This window comes from Apus apus, chromosome 1, assembly GCF_020740795.1.
Source record: "Apus apus isolate bApuApu2 chromosome 1, bApuApu2.pri.cur, whole genome shotgun sequence".
NCBI lineage: Eukaryota > Metazoa > Chordata > Aves > Apodiformes > Apodidae > Apus > Apus apus.
Genome location: NC_067282.1, coordinates 59,822,474 through 59,842,739, shown reverse-complemented (window position 1 = coordinate 59,842,739; position 20,266 = coordinate 59,822,474).

Sequence of the window (20,266 nt, the reverse complement as noted above, 5' to 3'; positions counted from 1 at the left end):
CAAAACCCTGCTGCTGCTCTGGAGGTGGTTCCTTCAAGAAACAGCTACCAGGAGGCACTGTGGGATCAGGCTGGACTCACTGACCTTCCTCAGATTCCCAACCCTATCTCAGGGCCCCTACAGACAAATATCCCCACCTATCATCCACCTGTGGATACCATGTTGCCTGGGTCACCATCAAACATCACTCTAGTGAGAAGCAACATACAGCTCTCATTATCTGAGCTGAAATATAAAAAAGAAAAAAACCCACCAAAAATAGTTGCGTCACAGAGATATGGAGCCCAAAGGACATCCAGACATTGGTCTGTTGGAGGTGTATGCAGTACATCTGTTCTTGAGATGTGTATTTTTCTCTCCTCCTTTGGAAAAATAATATGCATTCAAAATACTGATAACAGAATCACTCCTAAAACTGCATTTACCAGTGTAAGCACAAGCTTAATTTCTGTCTACCTGTTTACAGCATTTCTCCCTACTTCATACAGTTGTTATGAGACATGCTCATACACTTGCTAAGCTATTTGAAAAACTAGAGTGTGTATAACACAATTTTAATAATATATAATAATACTTTATATATTTATTGGTAGCATTTATTAATATATGCTTAATAGTGCCTTTTTCTATATTATTAGAACTGATGCAAACCGAGAAAAATGCGGCCCCAAATGTGGTCTGGCATTTTTTCAACATCTATAATTACACAAAGCTGAGAAAAAGGTAGTTGGGATATATTTTAATAGCTGAGGAAAGACCCAGGGTCACCACAGCATTTGTGTGCAGGCATCTCAACAGACCAACATCAATAACTCATTTTTCCAAAAGAGAAATGTAGTCAATAAAACATAAAAGAAAAGCATTTAAAAATTTAAAAGCTCTTTCAAATAGAGAAAGTCCATATTATGACAGCGACTGGCCACTCCAGGATGCACATTACCAAAGCATGAAAGCACTGCTGAGGTGACTGAAGTCACTCTGCATTTAGCCTCATGCCTCCCAGCACATCCAAGAAGCACATTAACGGCTTAATGTTTCATTGCTTACTTAAATGACTAAATGCTTTGTATACGAAAGACAATCTGCTAAGTGGCAGATTCTGGCACGTCTCACCTTGCAAATACATTAAAATCTCTTACTATCTGAAAAGGAAAAAGATGAGGGCACAAACATTTGGCTGTACAAGGCACAAAATGATTCCAACTGAAAGTGCCAAAATGTAACGATAAATGACAGTCTGTGCACAAATACATGAACTTCCTTACAATCTCTATCTGAAGGGACAAGGAAACTAAACAGGAAAAAAAAACCAGGCCTTGTATGTAAACCAAGTGACAGATGCCTCCAAAACCTCCTGTGTGCAGTGCTTGAGGTATCTTGTAGGAGCACTGTCAGCAGTGGGGTATAATCACCCTGCACTTTAGGGTGTGTTTTCACTGATAAAATCATTGCGGCCTGTGGCTTGACTACACCTGCTGCACAAAACATCAAAAAAAATATGCTACAGCTATTCCTTAGTGCAGTTGTCTTGCTCTTTAAGGGTGTCTCATTGTCATCTAGAGACTGCTAAACCACCATGTCTCTGACTAAGTAAATCATATTTGCTCCCACTTTAGTTCCAGAGAACTTACATTCAGTCCCCACTGAAGGGCACTACTGACTGAGAGCTGTTGTTTAAGACTGGGCTTAATCAAAAAGAATCAAGAAGGCTAAATAGCCCAATTTGTCTTCTGATCTACTCATTTCCATAATCATAATCCTTGTATTTCAGTGGCAAACCTGAACCCAACTACTTAAAGGACAAGACAGACCTTGTGCAGTTTTACTTTTTTCTTCAGGGAAGGTAAGAGAACTTCAGGGAGTTACGTGCCTTGCCAAAAAAGAAGCCAAATGGAAGCCTGAACCTGATCCAAAACCTCCAAAAGTCACAGAACCGGCAGAGAGCCATCCAACAGCCAATATTAGCCTTTGAAGAAAAGTTGCAAAGACAGAGCTCAAGAAAACATCACACGTGTTCAGGTCAGGTACTTACAGCACACACAGATTTTTTTAATTATTTTTTTTTCTGAAAAACAGATTGGGGCAACAAGGAATTTAGACAGAAAACTTCAAGAAGAAATGATGGATATCCCCTGGTCTCTGTTCAGTAAGGCAGTGTATGGCTGTGTAAATCCCACCTGGCAGCAGGCTGAGGAGCAGGGGCACAGGCCAACAGCAAGCAGCAGTAGGAAGAAAAGTGCACTTCTCCCAGCGTGCGGCTGGGCTTCTGTAAGGGATGACCCCTCCTCTTATCTAATTATTCCTTTAGGTATAGAGTAAATATGGATTTTACAAGAAACCTGCCACAGCCTGTCAAGGACACACCCACGAACAGTGCTGCTAACATGATAGACAAGCTAAAGGTGGGAAAAATGATACAACCTTGCAGACCCCATCCCCCAGCTCCTGATTGGACATTTCAAAGACTCTCTACAGCCCTGGATTGGATCTGGCAAAGTGCCAGAGCACTAGAAATGAAAATGTACCCATCAGGAACCAAGGCTCATCTCCCAAAGGAGGATAAAAGAACGACTCCTGCCCAGGTGGGTGGCTGGGTGCGGACTCTACTGCGACCACAGAGGACTCTGTGAGGAGTGGACCTTGGAGCAGCAGGCAGCGCAGGCAGCAGCGTGACTGTCCAGTGGTGGTGGGTGAAGCCTGCAAGCAAGCTCCTTGAGTGGCCAGAAGGCAGAGCTAAATCACTTGCTGAATCACTGGCTGAATCATTTACTTGAGCCAAAGAAGCTGTGGCTCCCAGGCAAATGACTCAAATAACAAATGGGCCACTGAAGACAGACCAAAGAGGAGCTCCTGAAAGCCCGGCCCTGCTGCAGTCAGGCTGTGCCTGTCAGAAGGCAGCACTCCTCTCCATCTCAGAGACTCAATTAGGACACGTAAGGTTTCGTGGTCTATACTTTCTTGTCCTTTATTATCCTGTGAATAGTAATAGTCCCTCACCCGCACACACAACAGCGATCTCATAGAGGAGGACGTGGCGTTGGGCTTGGTTAACATCTCTCTCTACCTTTGCCTTTATTTGCACCCTAAGCATTACTTACCTGTTCAGGCAACTCAGAGTTCAAACGAGAACCCACACAAACACACTTACCCCTTATATTTCAATACCCCTTACGTTTTTTGAGCTTTGTACCTGCCAGTTATAAATTGTTACTAAACGTCTCTGTTACATGACGTGTCCATAGTGCTCTTGTGGGCACGGCGGCGTAGTTGGATAGGAGGTCTGTCACTCTGTAAAACTCCATCCCAAAGTTGGCAGATCCCCCATGCGGGGTCGTCACCGTGTGAACTAATTATTCCAAACAGAGGACAGTCTTGGTAGCTTCATCCTGTCATTTCTGGGTGGGGTGTGGAGTGGTCCACCCAGCCCACCAAACCGAGACAGCTTCACAGCCAAAAATTACTTTCTGGACTGCTCTGCTCTTGAAGACAAGTCTGCCTTTATGCAGCAAACTGCTGGTTTGGCCATAAGAAGCAGGATCATAGGAATCATAGAATGGTTGGGGTTGGAAGGGACCTTAAAGATCATCTGGTTCCAGCCCCCTGCCTGGGCAGGGACACCTCCCACTAGATCAGGTTGCTCAGAGTTCCATCCAACCTGGCCTTGAACATTTCCAGGGAGGGGGCAGCCACAACTTCCTGGACAACCTGTGCCAGTGTCTCACCACCCTTACACTAAAGAATTACAGATGTCTCCGTTCAGTGTCTCCCTCAGGCAGCAGGAGCTCAAACCCACGTGTCACACCTCAAGAGAAGGCCTCAAGCCCCCACCTGGAGATGAGGCTGGAACAGGAGACCCTTCTTTCAGGAGACCCTTCTTTCTGTCTAAACTCACTTCACTAAAAAGTGTAACATCATGGTTGCTTTGCATTGCTTTTTTTATTTTGTAAGATAACATGGTATAGAAGACAGGTTGTTGCTTGAATGAGAAAAAGGGCACTGCAAAATTCTAAATCCCAACTACAAATGTTCTCAAACTTCAAATTTTGGGGGTTTGATATGAATAAGTTTTTATATGAAACACTCTGCAGCTCCAGATTGCTCTTTTAAATTCTGTTTTTAATGTATAAAAAGTCACTTTCTAACAGTTTCATTTATGACTGCTATGAGCTACAACCTAGTCTCACTCAGAGTAGCAAGGGCCAGGAATATGTGCCATGTTATACTTTTGGAAGGCATGTTATCATTTGAATGTGACAGGAATGCCATAACATAACTCATCTTCACTGATCATGACCATAAGTGCTAAATTTGGCCAGTGTAAGTAATTTTGGAGGTTACATATTTATAATAAATTGATTGTTAGTCTCTGTATTTTCCTTGAGTTTAAAATCTTGAAACAATGGTCTGCTCTCTAAAAGAGCTGATTAGTTTACAGGGAAGGTGAAATATATGCTCTTACCTGAGAAGGTCACATTTTCATGATGGAAAATAAGGTTGAGAAAAATATAAAGATGTTGGGTTTTTTCCATTTTCCCTCCTCCCTTTCTTTATGATGAGATACTCCCACAGCATTCCTGAAAGATTTTTGTCTGGTCTGTTTTCAAAACTGTAGGCTCCATTATCTCCTGTCAGAATAGTCACATGTGCTTAGTAAGTGCCTATATTTATTATAAGAAAATATTGGGTTTTGTCTAACCTAAAGTTTGATGCAGTTTGAATTCACAGTTTCTTAGCTTGTCCATATAGAGCATGTAGAAAACAGTATTTCCTTTTTTTGCAACTTTTTCATCTATTTGAAGGCTAGATCACCTTTCCGTTTGTTGTAGATGAAATAATTCCAAATTTCTCAATATTTAGTCATAAAGCTTTATTTTCTCATTACCAGTCTCATGGTTTTTCACTGAATTTCTGAAGGTGTGCTGTACCAAGCATTGCAGCAAAAGCCTTCCTGGTGCTAAGCAGAGCAAATGCATTATTTTGCAGGTTAAAAATAATTCTCATCACTTTCCATCTCCACTAGATCTGCCGTGATCCAGCAGAATTGGTATTATGTTCTAGTCCTTTTTAAACCTGCTTCTTGTCCTTACCTAGCCTGTTGTTTCCAAATGCGGGTTTTTACCATTTTTTATCCCTGTTTTCCTCTGGGATCCTGTATTGAACGCCACCGAGGTTCATCCCATTAGTGGTTTCTTTTTTTTGGCCCAGAGCATTCTTCCAATTCAATGACATAATTTTGAATTCCCATCCTGTCCTTCTGCATTCTGAGCACCCCTTCCAGCTTCATACTGTCTGCAAACACTATGGCACCATTTTCGTGAGTATTGAAAATACTGAGTAACGCCAGACCCAGGACACTGAATAGACACATCACCAGGCAGGCAGTGGCGAGAGAGTTAAAATGGCCTTATGTCTTCCCACAGGTATTAAGAATTTGAGGGCCTTTTACTCTGGTCATCCAAGGTCACCACAATGCTTCATCAACCTCCAGGCTTCAACAATTTTCCAGGTTGCAATTTTATATTTGTTCAGCTTACCAGATTCCAGTTATTCTTGTAAGGACTGTGGTATCCATGCTTTTGCTGGATGGATTGGTTCCTTTTGTCACTGACCCACCTGAAGAGTAGACTACTATTTTTCAGTATTAATAAAAAGACAACCTTCTTAGCTAACATCCAGCGAAAACAAAACAAAACAAATCAAAACAAAAAAAACACACCAAAAAACAGAGGCCTGCTTCCATAAAAGCATTTTCAAGAGACTTATTCCCTGCATCATGTCTGAGCCATTGATTTAGTACCACCTATCTTTGTCCCTGGAGTAATATTTAAACTGTATTATTGGGCAACAGGCCTTTTAGAGCTGCAAGTCAGCTATCATAAACTTAGGCTGGTGGTACAAAACAGATTGAAGTTGATTGCTGTAATGCCTGCTGCTGGCACAATTTTGTGCAGGGAAATCAGAAGTCTAGTGGTTTGGTCAAGGTCATTGTTATGATGATGCTCCCTTTCTTCCTGTCCCTGCTGTTGAAGGGATGCATGCTGAGATAATGAATTGGATTAAGTACCTTGATGACACTTTTGATTATGCTCCTTCCCCAGAAGGATCATCAGATTTTGGCTGGTAGGTGGCAATCAGCTTTAGGAAGGAAGCAAATTTTAGAGGCACAAGCTGCCCCTCTTTCATAACACAGTGGCCTAGCAACAATAACATACATATTTGGGGCCAGAAGGCCTGATTATTGTAATTCTGTCTTAGCAGGACATTTCCAGTGCCTGCAGCTTGCAGAGGGTTCAGAAGCATTTAAGCACACTGGAGTACACATCACAACCTGCATGTGAATCATGATTTTGCTATGGCAATACCGTCACCTTGGTCAATGGAGTTACTTACCAGTGGGCTTCTTCATCTGAACCAGAGCAGAGCCTGGGAAGCAAAACCTCAAAGTAGTTAACGGGTCCTGTCTCCACACATGCCTCTCTTAAGCATTTGTTAAGAGCCAGTGACTTCTCCAGGATCCAATCCGCACACTGGGATCCAGGACACAAGGGCACAGCAGGCTGGATTATGTGGCAGAAGTACAGCCACTTGGTTCAGGAGGACCATGGTGAAAACACCAGCTCCAACACAGTAGCTGTTAGTCAAATATGTGTCTTCACCCACTACTGTGTTTCTTCTCTGTCATGCCCTTTGCTCTTTACACAGTAAAGGCATTTGGAAGAAATCACACAGACACAGGTGAGACCCAAGGAAGTATGTTCACTAGAAAGAGCAGCAAATGTGCAAAAGTTACCTTCGTAGACACTGACCAGGTGTAAACTTTGTGTGGTCAGACCACGTTCTCAGAGTTTCTAAAACATACAAATCTTGATGCAAGTTTCCCAAACTGGCAGCATGCTGTACTGCCCTTGTGTTCAGATGACCGTGACTAGTTTTGTAGAAATTGTCTACCTAGATTAAAACACTTGAGGACTATTCACATCCCTAGTGATATACAGTGCTCAAATAATTTGCTAAGCCAGGAGCAAGAAGTGGGTGGGTTTAGCTACATTTTTTAATGTCTTAAACTAAAATTATTACATTGGTCAAGTGCTTCACAGTTCCAAAAAGAGGACCTGTTCTTTCCATCTTGTGTTTGTGAGTAACTTCCACTGCCCTGACAGTTGGAGTTTTATTAATAGTTAAGTTTCCAAATTGCTGTTTTCACTTAAAACTGCATTCAAGTGCTGTCAGTTGCATGAATGCCCTGCACTAGGATTGTAATGCAAGAGCAGTCCACAGGAACAAATACACTGACTCTTAATAAGTCTTTCCTGTTTCCAGTTAACTTCTATGCTAGAAGCCATGCAAAGAAAAAAACACTGGCTCGAGGTGAATCTACTGTGCTGAGTGAAGACAGACACAGCTGGAAAAAGCGCTTTGTGTTTTGGTACCATTTCGTTCTAAGCAGCATCTTCAACATCTCATCACTAGATGGCGGCGACCTTCACAAATTTCTAATCAATGAGAGCTTTATTCTCCAAAGCGCTTGCCGAACCCTTGCTTTCTGTCTTTCAGACCCAGTAGCACCTCTTTTCCCTTTTCATACACTTTCTGCGGAATGCCTTTGCAAACAATAAAGTAGATCTATTTTTAAGTACAGGCATTTTGGAAAACAAAGGTATGTTTTGCTAAAACTGCATTATGCCTTTGCAATAAACCCTGTCTGGCTGAACAGAGAACCATCATCCTGTTCTAAGTTTATACCAAATTTCCTTTGGAGACATCTATTTTCCCATTCAAATCTGCAGGGACAGAATGTTGATAGACTTAATACAGATCCCTTACATGTTTCACCTGTGTTATTTTCATGGGACTACCCCATCAGGGAAAATTCTGTGAAGTCACCCCTTTCCTTTCAAGTTTCCATTCATCTTTTTTTCTAGGTGCTTGAGAAAGCCATCTTTTTCAATTTGTAGAAAAATAGGAACACAAAACACAAAGAAAGAACATCTGTGTAAGTGGTCTCCCACATCACCTCAGGAGGTCCTTTGGCCCTGTCTAGCAGACCTGCTAAGTGCCACAATCTCTGATATTCAGCCCCTTGACCCACCTTCACATTCCCTCCTGCGCTCCCTCTGCAGGCCTGGGAACTCTTGCAATCCACATGCAGTACTGTCACTTCTCTCCAGCACCAAAAGCCTGCATTGCCACCAGCATTTTGCTGATCTATCAGTCAGAGGTATGTCACCCATGGGAACCTGGGGCTGAGAGAGGTTGCAGCACTGCAGAAGCCCAGAATTTGGTGCCTCTTAGCACACGTGGTCTACAGAGCCTTGTTGGGAGACTTACGCATCCCAGTAGCAGGCTTGTACCACAACTCTTCCTAACCTCACTATTCCTCACTAACCTCACAACTCCTCATCACCTGACCTAACTTAGAAAAGGCTCATCCTCTTCATGGGGAAGCTGTCATGAGCCTCAGGAAAAGAGTAACAAGTGCTGAGCATTTTGTCTTTTTCTTTGCCACACTAAAGACGGGGCACGTGGACACAGAACAACTCCCCACAAGTAACAAAGGGACCGAGCAGGCCACCGGATTTGACCATGGTACTGAGGGCACATCACATCTGGAGTCAATTCAAAGTTCAGCCCTGGATACCACCCGAATGACATCAGCCAGGGTGCAAAGGTGCTTTACTCTGGTCCTTCTGAAGGTCAGAGCAGAAAGAAAACATACCTAGAAGACACTCTAGCTAAAATTGCATGCCAGTTCAGAACAGACCTCACAGTGCTGAGCATGAGGCAAACACTGGAAATATACACTAAGATCTAAATGGAAGACTAACAAACTGAAATAAATCATGGTGTTTTTTAAAATAAGTCTGTTGTATTTCTGAGATATTTTTTGCCTATTATTATCCAAAGTACAAAGACTAAAGATTAATTATTTCAAAAGTAAATATCTTCACTATATATTGACATTTTTACAATGTCACAACTACCTCATGCTTAATTAAATTACAGTAAAAAAATGCACCTAATCCAAAGACACTAATAAGTTGATATTTCTGACTACTAATAAAAACACCTTATTATCATATTACGTAGTAGAAGGACAGATTTCTTGCAGTGGTGTTTGTGACAAAAGCCTCCACTGATTATCTGAAAACTGAGACTTTTGAGACTTTTCCTGAAAGTTTGTCACCTTAGAATTCTCCCTAACTTAAATATCTACATAAGATAGGTTAGTTTATGTAAACATAGATGTATGTAAGGATGATGACTGCAAGAAAACGACAGGCACAACCATGGATGGCTAGTGCAGGGGTAGCCCAGGAATACATGGAGTAAACAGCACAAAAAATAAGGTAAGTATGAAGTGATCCTTCTTTCCCCAGCATCCATCAGCTGATGTAACACAGATGTGTGCAAGTGACAGGCCAGGGGCATAGCCCGCATTGGATGAGAGGGAGAATTTACCAATGTCTTCCTAACATTTCAGCTTCTGGAAATTTATGTAGTCGATGCAGTGTAATGATATATTTCATACCTCAGTTCATGAGGTCTTCCTCTCTATCCATTTCACTGTAAGCAATAGGAGACTGTCTCACATGGGAATACGATTACTGCCTTTATTGGTGGAATAAATCTCTCTCTGAGGAGCCCCTTTTCCTCTTTTCATTGACTACAGTAACTGCTTAGGATGACTCTTCATATGGGCAGCTCTCTGAGGACCCTGAAGTTAGATGAGCTCGCTTAACTCCCTTCTGTTAATGAACTTTGCCTTCCATCTCTGGGAATAAACATGCATAATTTATGTGCTTTCTTGTACTGTAAAGCAAAATCTAACAAATTTCAAGTGCAAATATTTGCTTACAGTAAGGAGGAAAACGATGTGAATGATATCTGCAAGCCTCCTGTATAGTATTACATTGCAAAAATGTACAAGTAACTTTTATTAGGAATGGCCCAAAGGGAACAGGTTTGAGCTGATGGGAAGATAAATATTTCTGTTGTTCAAGCTACCACTAAGTCAAGATAAAATCCTCTCAACTGCTTGGAACGCCAAGGGTTTGGTGCCTACACATATGAACCAACCCCAATTGCACAGTCATCTTATCTCCAAAGAACCAAAATGCTACAAGTAGTGACAGTCACAATTTGTGAGGCAATTGTTCTTGCAGCTTACTCTAATCCATGTAGCACTTAAGACTGAAAAACAGTTTCTTGTATAATTCAAAAAATCTACTTATTATTGTTTAAATATGCAAATAAAGTTTTCCATCCTCGCAGCCTAATGTTGCACCAGTTTTTTTCTTTGTTTTGATTAAAATTTCAAAGTCTGCATTTTATACTCTTCCGAATGAATAGGTTGACTCATGTCTGAAGTCTATATTTAAACAGAGTACTACATTGGAGATGTATAGGAGAAGATAAGATGAGAATAAAACACCTAACCTGCTGCAGAAGAGACACGTTACTGCCACATGGCTGTTGGATCATCCAACAAGGTGCAGGTCAGATCAAAGACCCAGTGTACCACTAACATACCTTTAAAAATACAATGTGTATATGCTTTACTCAACCAACAAATGGATCTCAGTGGCTCACCTTCATGTTGGTACCTACACTCTAGCAGGAACTGCAGAAATCCTGTCCACCCACTTTCGAGGGTCAGACTCCTTAAACATGTAATGTTCTGCTCCAAGCATGCACAGAGAGAAGCACAGCTGCACTGAACAAGCTTTTCAACACATCTCACATCTCAACATAATCTGAGTACATTTAAAATTAACATTGTAATATTATCAAGCACCAAGAACAACTTTACTGAGGAAGGGCAATAGTGTTTAGTGTCACTAGGTTACACATCACAATATAAGATACATCCTCTCCCATGTCAGATGAGAAGGTGGCTGCACTGTACTACTTTCAAAAAAACACAAACAACAACAAAAAAACTCAACTAAAAATTACTAAATGGGACAAGAGGCAATAGTTGCTAGTTGCTTCTCCTGAAAGCAGGAAGTTTGGGATACAGAGTATCTTCAGTCTGCAGGTATTTGAACCTTCATTTCAGAACTGTGAGTTCCTGTCACAGCTCCATAGGAGTTTAAGGATTAAAACCCAGATATTTGTTTTAAAGATTCCAAGACATAGATTCCTGTTGAATTAGCATTACAGATAAAAATGTCTTGAACATACTAATCCATTGATTTGCCATTGGTAGCAATCAAATAATGTATTTTCCAAATAGTATTTGACTAGCTACTGTACTTGACAAATATTGATAAAACTTGTCACAATGTTTGCAGTGCATTTTACTCAGCTACCTGTATTTAATATTCTAGTTCTGCTTGCTCTGAAGAATGACAAAGCTATAGATGAGGCAGCAGCTGAGGAGAGAGCACTGAGAATGGAGAAGTGTAGAGAAACAAACAAGCAGCATAAACTACAGGATCTCCCTTTTGTAGGTGCTACAGTACAAGGTCTAATTTTAAATCCACTTTGGTGTGAAGCAGAATAGCTTCTCTTGCTTCAGTAGCCGTCTAGCATGAAATTTCTGGGAAGGGTAAAGGAGGTCTTATCCTAAAGTCAGCCGTTTCTGAAAATTACCCAACATTTTCCAAACTATAACAAAATCTTCTAGGTTTTAATTAGGTGAGTAAGGATAAAACCAACTGAAAACAATAATAGTATTTTATATGAAAACATTTAATTGTGTTAATAGACACAGGAATATTAGCAGCTATTAATTTTGTTTTACAACTGTTGCACTTACTCCAAATGCACTGACACATCATAAGAGAATTATACTGTACATCCCTAACATAAACAATACAAGAGTTAAAAATAAAACCAAATCTATTAAAGGCATATATGAAGGAACTTTAAACATAACTGATTCTTCTCACTTCACCACTAACTTTTTTAGACACTTTGAAAACCAGAGAAGCAATCCAGTCTACCTTGCCATGGGATTCCTTTGACTCCATACCCCAGTATGATATGAAGTAAAAATTTTTATAATAGAATCATAGAACCATAGAAACATAGAATGGTTTGGGTTGGAAGGGACCATAAATATTGTCTACTTCCAACCCCTCTACATGGGCAGGGACACCTCACAATAGACCAGGGTGTCTCACCACCCATATAGTGAAGAATTTCTTCCTAATGTCTAACCTAAAACTGCCCTATTCCAGTTTAAAGCCATTGCCCTTGGTCCTGTCACTACATGCCCTGTAAGAGTCCCTCCCCAGCTTTCTTGTAGGCCCCTTCAGGTACTGGAAGGCTGCTATAATAATAATGGGGTAATACCATCTATGGAGTCACAATAGCTGCTACTCACACTCAAATTCCAAGCAGTGCTCTCTAACACGTCTTTGGTCTGCACATGAAAAAAACCTTGTACCACTTAAAGCCCTGGTCTTGGTTGAGGTTTGCCCATACGGAGTAGACTCTGGTGCTCTTAGCAGTGGTAGACAGCAGTGAGAACCCAAACTGTGAGAAGCATTACTGACTGTTCATCCTACACTCACAGCAAACTTGATCACAGACATCAAGTCCATGCAAACAAGCTCCATTCTCATTCTCTCAACCACTTTGCCTATGCAAACATTCCCAGAGCACTTTTCTAACAATTGTTTTCTCCTTGTCTACCAATTCCAGACCTAAAAATGTAGCCACCATCCATTTTCAGAGCACTCTCCCTATGGATGACCTCTTTTCACTGACAGGGATTGGCTAATCTCTTCTTCCCATTATACCAACTCTTCTGAACTCTAAGTGAAACAGCTCCACACAGATCAACATAGCTCATTTGATGTAGTTGCCTTTATCTCATAACTTCTTTTAATGTATTTAAAGTGATTTAAAATGTAACAAATAATGAGTCTGTAAATACAGAATTTATAATGTGCTAGCCAATTAATCACACACCTTCATTGTGCTCGGCCTTAAGAGTTGTCCACCTGCTCCACAACTGTTTCCAGTGGCTCATTAATAAAGTAACATTAGAAGTGACACAACCCTTGAGGTGCTGGAATAGCTTGAAGTGATTGGGAATGCTGATGGAATCAAATTGCTGTAAAAATATTTTTCCTGTTCTACAACAGAGAGATTGCTGGTGCTCAGGCTTAGTAGAACATTCTGCATATTGCATAGACAGCACAACCAAATTGCTAGCACTAAAACATTCTGCAGTCCAGCCAAGTACACAATGAGCTGTATGGCAAATATATGGTCCATCCAGATAAGCAGACATGAACTTTGTTTTCAGATACACCATTTGCACCAATTTCCAATTCATGAAATAAGTAAACAGCTAGGCAGGTGCACCCACACTGGCAAAGACCAGGGCTTTCTGACTATTCAAACCTGTTTCATTCCCACCTTGTTTTCCATGTGCTTTTCTTGGTACCTTGCTTTTTGGCATGCTCACCTTGCTTTTTCCTGTGCTTACGGTAACGGTTTCCAGGCTCTGGCTTTGTCTGGATTGTTAAGACAAATGTTAAACATGGTCTGAAGGCAAGTAGAGCAAAGTGAATTGCAAAATTCATTCAAGCAGCTCTGTGTCATTCCTCTAATCTCCAGCTCAAATGGAAGAATAGGTGACAATTTTTGAAGTCTCAGTGTAGGTTAAATAATTTTTCTTCCACCCATCCTGCCCCTGTGTGCTTCTATATGAGGACATTGATATCAGCCACTTAGCACAAAATTCATTTTGCAGGCACACAATATGTGTTATTTTTATCTCCCTTCAATAAAAAGGCTCCCCAGATTCTCAGACAAATTCATAGCCCGCTGCCTTGCCAGTTCCATCTTGAATTCACCTTTTTCCTTAGTACTCTTAAAAAATCCCATACAATTATGGTTTACAACAGCATGTAGCTTTTCTATCTCCTTATCTTCTTGGGCTTTCCATTCTAATTCTCTGTATTAATATAATGAGTAAGCTTTCCACCTCTCACTTTCTAGGCCTCAGGAAGAATATAGATACACACCCAAATATTGTTGAATACTATGCCAGTTTCTGCATTTTTTGTTCTGTTGGCTAACTCCTTCTACTGAATCACTGGTTGACTCAGGCAGGAAGCTGACCACAGTGCTGAGAAGCACCAGCCAGTCTGCAAGAGTTGTTAAGGTGACCATGGGCTTCTTTTCCCCTCATCCCTGATCAATCTGACAGCAAAAGGTGAACAAAGGCTGCACCCATCACAGTGAAGCTCATACTTAAAATGCAATTCCTGTTGCAGCTTAGCAGAGAGACCAGCCAGCAGCACAGAAGTTGTGGGGGACAGCAAAGGAGGCAAAAATTAGACCTGACAATTAAGTCCCACAAATCCTCCTTCCTCAACCTAATGTACTTGCATTGACTGAAAGGTTTATAATTTATTGGGTGGTGCTGCACGATTGGTGACAGTATGCATAGAGCAATAAGACCTCTCCAAGTGACCTGCAATACCAAAAAGTGGGATCAGGGAGGAGGTGGGAGGCAGATGGAATAAGGAATGAAAATAGGCCTTCTAGTTCAGGTCCAAGGAAACTATGAAGAATTGCCTTGGGGTAGGAAGAGTCACAGCAATAAGATACTTGTGAGGTAAGACCACATATTTCTGAGATTCAAGGTCCCTGTTAATCCTCCTCCCCCTTCAATACACATGGTTAATTGATGCATATACTGTAAAAGGATACACTTTTTTTGCCAAACATTGAACAAAAAGTGAAAAGGAAAAAGTATTTATACATCCTAGCAGTGTTTCAAACATTAATGTTGTTAGTTGTTATACACCCAAAAGATACTGTCAAGTTCTATTTTATTGGTTTGGAGTACAGTCTTTAAGGTTTCTCTGATTTCCTCACACAGTTAAAATTCCAAAAGCACCATCTCAAAGAAGATCCTGACATAACCCAGTCAGAAAGCACTGCATAACTCAGCTCATGTTTATCAGGGTGCAGTGGTAACACCAGCCTCAGCCAAGGATAGCAATGGTCAGACTGCTAGTTTAATAAATTATAAAAGGATGGTATGCCCACTGTAATAAAAATGATTACTCAAATGACAGAATCAAATACACAATAGCTGTAAGGCTTTTAAGAAAAGCAAACTATACAGTCAAATCAGAATAAAATGGCAACATGGGAGATGGAAAACTCCTCTGCAAGAGTTAGCTCCTATTGCTTTTGAAATCAGTTGTTGGGTGAAGTTCTGGTAAAACAGCCTTAACCAGTTTGATCCCCTCTCTTCTTCACACATACAATGTCCCACAACATTCTCTGGGAAAACAAAGCAAACTAAATGTGCGCTCTGCAAGTAAGACTTAGGAAAAACAGAACCCTCTGTAAATCTTTTTGCAAAAGCCTCTTTCTTGACTTCATCTCACTGGACTTTGTTTTACCTGGGATATTCCCAATATCTCAGACTCTAGTTTCTTAAAGATACTTAAACCTCAGTTTTCCTGAGTTTAAGTTACAGTACTACCAATATATTTGTCCGCTTTATTTCCTAGGCAATTTAAATTTGCTCCCAGCAATATAGTGTTTTAGGTGAACATCAGTATTTTCAAGACTGAAGCCTAGGAACTGTTGAAAAAAAATATGTATACCTAAACTAACTTGATAGGAAAGCAAGACATTGTGAAACAAAAAAAAAGTTAATTAGATGAATCTGCTTTTCACTTCTTTTTTTAATTTTATTTTTACCTCAGGCTTTTTAAAATTGCATCTATGCATATGGCTCTGTTTCCTTGCTTTTAAAACATTGAACTGGTCAAATGTACAGCTAAGTACGCATTAAGCTGTACGACAATTATATGGCCCATCTAGACAAGCACAGGTGAACTTTGTTTTCAGATACAGTCATTACCTTTCCAGTACATGAAGTGAGCACACAACTAGGCATGTGCACCTGCCCTGGCAGACTGGAGCTTCCAACTGTTAAAACCTGATTAATTCCCACCTTGCTTTTTACATGCTTTCTTTGCTTTCATGAACTTCTCCTGCTATCTTGCTTTTTTGTGTGCTCACCTTGCTTTTCCCAGTGCTTATGGTGACTGCTTCCATGCTTAGAATCACCAGAAGACTGGGCCCCCAGCTGATCAGAATTGACCACGTATCAGATTCAACTAGGGTGTAAATGGAGTACTGCTGGAGAGCAAGTTGAGTCAGTCCTCCTTGGAGCAGCGGGTCTGCAATCAAGGACTCTCCCCTTGGATCAGAATGCCACTCGAAGTAACTCTAAGGAGTTGAGAGCCCTCATCTTAAAGGTGAGTGGTTGCAGATTTTGGGTAATCGTTCTGAAGGACTGATCATGAAAGCTTAGGACTTTTTATTCGGCTGTGTAGTATTACTCCTGCCAAAGTTGTGGTTTCTTAGTGTTTGTAGGAGTGCTAAACCATTTTGATTAGAATAAATCTCATTTTGAGTGCCTGCCTCATCTATTTTTGTGAGCATCTGCAACATTGATTGGCGTAGTTGGGACGATGTTGATGCAGGAATTATTATGGAGATACAGCTGTGCCCCTTCTCCCCCAGATACACCATGGGCAAAGGAGAAGTGGTCTGGCCCAGTGGCAGTCATGGAAAGGCTAGAACAAAGCCACAAAAGCTTCTGGGATGACTGAGGTAAAGGAACTATGTGTGCCATCCTATGAACTATGAGTGCCTGTTTAATTGAGAAACAAGACCATTCCAGAATGATACAACTAGAAATAGATAGTTTGAAGAGAGAACTGCAAAGAGAAGGAGAGCAGATGGGTCTGATAGAAGAAAATATCAGAATTAAGACTACACAAGTAAAAAAGACCCTCTGGTATTGTCCAAATCCAAAAGTTAATCACAGGAGCCGACCTTGAGGACTGGGATGGGGATATCTGGGGACACCCTAATGAAAATAGTTCTGAAGAAAGAGAGGAATTGGAGGAAAAGGAAGTGTGACCCCTTATTAAAACAGAGGCATATGGGATCACTTGGAGAGGATCCCACACACCCATCTGTACTACCCCTGGACAGGACCCCAGTTCACTGAGCTCCAAGTCAGCTTAGGAGAAGAGGAGGCTAAAGGGACACTCCATAGTGGCTTTCCAGTACCTGAAAGGGGCCTACAGGGAAGTTCGTGAGGGTCTTTTTACAAGTGCATGTAGTGAGAGGATGAGGGATAATGGTTTCAGGCTGAAAGAGGGTAGGCTTAGATTAGATACTAGGAATAAATTCTTTACTGTGAGGGAGGTGAGACACTGGAAGAAGGTTGCCCACAGAAGTTGTGTCTGCCCCCTTCCTGAAAGGAGGGAGGGGCCAGGTTGGATGAGGCTTTGAGCAACCCGATCTAGTGGGAGGTGTCCCTGCTCCCAGCAGGTGGGAAGGAACTAGATGATGTTGAAGGTCCTTTCCAACCCCAACTATTCTATCATTCATGCATGCTGGGCAAAAGCAGAACTTAATGTTTCTGGAGAGCGTCTTGAACACTGAAGGCGGGCGGGGAGAGGCAGAGACCAAGTACTGTTAAACCACTACAAGACAAGAGGGTTCTGCAGCCTGAGAGCATTTCTGAGTTTTTCTGGCAGGCAACCAGCCCATCTGAGAGGCTTCTTGGGCTGGGCCATGGTCCCCAAAGAGTGAGGGGAGCCTGTTACTACGCGGCTAGAAGGACCATCTGAGTCAGCACAAGAGGCTGCGTGCATCCATACAAGCAACGCGAGTGAGAGGGTGGCTCGGGGTGCCAAGGCCGCCCCCTCTCCCCTCAGCAACTGGGGGGTGAGGAGGCAGCAGGATGGGGAGCGTGGAGCCTGGACTGGCATCTCGCTGCTCCCAGCACAGCCCGGCCCAGCCCGGGGCAGGGGGGAGCTCTGGCAGGCAGGGAAGGAGGGAGGCAGGCAGGGAAGGAGGGAGGCAGGCAGGGAAGGAGGGAGGCAGGCAGGGATGGGGGCAGGCAGGGATGGGGGCAGGCAGAAAGGGAGGGAAGCAGGCAGGAAGGGAGGGAAGCAGGCAGGGAGGGAGGCAGGCAGGGAAGCAGACAAGCTGGGAAGCAGGCAGGCAGAGAGGGAGGCAGACAAGCAGACAGGAAAGGAAGCAGACAGGCAGGGAAGGAGGCAGACAGGCAGGCAGACAAGCAGACAGACAAGCAGACAGGCAAGGAAGCAGGCAGGCAGAAAAGCAGACAAGCAGACGGGCAAGGAAGCAGGCAGGCAGACAAGCAGACAGGAAAGGAAGCAGGCAGACAGGCAGGCAGACAAGCAGACAAGCAGACAGGCAAGGAAGCAGGCAGACAGGCAGGCAGACAAGCAGACAAGCAGACAGGCAAGGAAGCAGGCAGGCAGGCAGGCAGACAAGCAGACAAGCAGACAGGCAAGGAAGCAGGCAGGCAGGCAGGCAGGCCGAGCGCCTCTTGCCCGCAGCAGCCACGCCGGAGCTCGCCTGATGTGAAATCGCAGCCGTGCGCTGCCGTCCTTTGGTGCTTGAGAGGGAATGGGTTGGCTCAGGAAGGAGCGGGCGCTAAAAGCAGGGCACGAAAGAGTCAGGTTCCAACAGTCAGAGAATCATAGAATTGCTGTGCTTGCAAAAGACTGCTAGGATGATTGAGTCCCACTGTTAACCCCGCAGTGCCAAGTCCACCACTGAACCATGTCCCTAAGCACCACATCTACGCAGTTATTAAATACCTCCAGGGTGGTGACTCCACAACTTCCCTGGGCAGCCTGTTTCAATGCCTGACAACCCTTTCAGTGAAGCAGTTTCTCCTAATATTTAACCTAAACCTCCCCTGGAACAACTTGAGGCCATTTCTTCTCATCCTGTCACCTGTTACTCAGGAGAAGAGACCCAACACCCGCCTTGCTACAATCTTCTTTCAGGTACAGCAATAAAGTGTAGTGCTGCAGACCTCCCCGTTCACGAAGCCATGTTTCAACACCAACATCAGCCAGCATTATTCTTGCTTTAGTTACAGGTGTGGTGGTCCAGACATTGTTCTTGTTAATATCAAGTGCAGTAGACTGAGACAATCTGGCACTTTCTGGCCTTGCTTGTTGAAGCAGTGAGTCCAAACAATGGGGTACCTTCTAGTCATAGTGCAAACACGGCAATTTGGGGTGATTAGGCACTTCCTAACTGTACCCAAAACTCTGCTGTTTGCAGAATGTACCTGAGACCCTTCCTGCTTGGAACACAGGCCCACTCTGAAAGTTGCCAAAGATTACCTAACCTGAATCGTGTCTATCATGGAGAAGTACTGGCCAAAGTCAGTCATCTTGGATTTTATAAATGTTGGTCTTAAGAGGGAGGCTCTTTGGAGCTCCCTGGGATCTCGATGAGCTGTGGTCCCCGTCAGATGTGTCTCACAAAGGAAGCTGGTTCATCTGATTGGAAGAGTAAGTAGCCAGACACTTCTCTTAGGTACTGTGGAAAATAGAGTTATATCAGGCTGGTACAATTCAACTCCATTAGGTAGTGAGAGGGAGAAGAAAGCAACTTCTTTCATGAAATTAGGTACCAACATTTAACGTCTTAACAGGTAAACCTCTACACATGTTTGTGTGAGTGTGCCTTTGTGCACAATTTAGTTCAGAAACTGCTAGGTTTTTACTTGAACTTCTATATTGACTATAACTGATTCTTGATTATTTATTAATTTAGAAAAAACATATCATTTAATGTTGTCAATTGTTATAACAGTGTTAAAAAATCTTAATTTACTGCTATTTCAAATCACACCAGACCCATCATTAGGTGTTAAAGCACTACACTGAAATCTCTACACTTAAACCCCTTAGCTTTAAACCATTGATGAAGTTTGGGACTAGGAGTGGATTCAGCCTCCCCTAGACTCCTCTCTAAGAAGTTTAGAAAGCAAGGGTGTCCACTCTGAACCTCATGACTCAATTGGAGGATCTTCCTCATTCTTTTTCCCTGATCCCTGTGCAAATCACTCCAGCGCATCCCCGACTCAGTCTCCCCTACACCTGTATCAGTTATTTCCCCTGATCCCTGTGTAAACCACTACCAACCACTTCCAACCCCTACTCACACCTTCACATAGTAAGTAGTAGAGCGAACCTTGCCGCTGAATTCTGTTAAGTTGCACTTTCATAAATCTATATTAAAATCCACCTTTTCTTGATATCTTTGTCAGTGATTCTTTAAGTGACCTAAAGACCTTCCATTCTCACCTGTGACAGCCTCCTGCTCTCCAGACTGAGCAACCCTAGTTCCCTCAGATGCTCCTCTTAAGACTTATTCTCCAGACTCTTCATCAGCTTTGTTACACTTCTCTGGACTAGCTCCAGCACCT